Consider the following 1,063-nt stretch of genomic DNA (forward strand, 5'->3'; position numbering starts at 1 on the left):
GGGGAGGGGGCAGCCACCAGTCATGTTGAGCGGCTATTTGTGGCCTGGTGACAGCTGTGTTCCACTGACACGCATTGGCTTTCTGCCGCCTCTGGGAAGGCCGAGCATCCTCACCAAGGTCGCTAAGTAGCCTTGGGGTCTGGACTTCCAGGCTAGGCCTCCAGGAGATGCTGCTCTCCGCAGCGTGCCCATTCTACAGGGATCCTGGCTCTCACGCAGGGTGTAAAGTCCTGGTGGCTAAGGCCTCTCTGACTGCACCACCTCCGTCCCCACTGTGATCCCCCAGAGTCCCAGACGACCAAGGATCTTCCAAAGCTACGGGGAGAACGAACTCTTGCGGCCAAGGTCCAGCCCCTTGTCCCCGATTCCGGCCTCCAGAGTCCAAAGGGACCAGACTACTGCTCTCGGCCTGGGTCCCCACAGCCCGCCGTTCCAAGGGACAGCAGGCGGAGGACAACTACTAAGTCAGACAGTCCGCAACACACTCACCTAGCAGCCGGGCCCGTACCCCTAGAACAGTCTCGCAGGAACAGCGGCACTTGGGGACCACGGAATGGTTGCCACGAGCGCGCCCCGCCCCCTAGTGGGCTCCGCCCCCCGCAGGCCAGGAAGGCGCTGCGCGCGCAAGTCCAGCTGCAGAGGCGGTTCCGGCCGTTGTGCTGTGCGCTGCGTGGTCCTACGTGATTTGGGGCAGGGCGACTGGCTGGTAGCTCCAGGACGTGTACCTGCAGCAAGCCAAGGCCACGCCTGTGCGGAAGACAGCAATGGCAGAGGGGAGGGGGGGAAATGGGGGAATGTTAGTTGCCCAAGTTGGAAATACCTGGGGCTATGTAGCTGCGTTCTTGCCCTCAGCTGGTCGTTACTGTAGAGTAAAAGGGACAACTGGAGCAGGAAACCAACCAATCACAGAGCACCCTGACTCTGAGCCCAGTGCCAGCGAAAGAAACACACCTTGTATTTGAGGCCTGGGTCAGGAAAAAAACATCTTTATCCCTAGTGTCAAAGAAACACACTCTGTCCCTAGGATCAGTCAGTGAAAGAAATACGCCCTGGTCCTAAGATT

General features: G+C 59.6%; 1 protein-coding gene across 2 annotated transcripts in view; it reads right to left on the bottom strand.

Moving 5' to 3' along the window:
* Gzf1 (GDNF inducible zinc finger protein 1) overlaps positions 1-594 on the bottom strand; it is a 12,896-nt gene extending 12,302 nt beyond the window's left edge. For both annotated transcript variants that reach the window (XM_013353207.2, XM_013353206.2), the window contains exon 1: positions 490-594. The gene's annotated coding sequence lies outside the window, so the exon portion shown is untranslated. The remainder of the gene's footprint in view (positions 1-489) is intronic.
* Between the last annotated feature and the right edge of the window lie 469 nt (positions 595-1,063).

Source organism: Microtus ochrogaster, unplaced genomic scaffold (genome assembly GCF_000317375.1).
Source record: "Microtus ochrogaster isolate Prairie Vole_2 unplaced genomic scaffold, MicOch1.0 UNK3, whole genome shotgun sequence".
Classification (NCBI taxonomy): Eukaryota; Metazoa; Chordata; class Mammalia; order Rodentia; family Cricetidae; genus Microtus; species Microtus ochrogaster.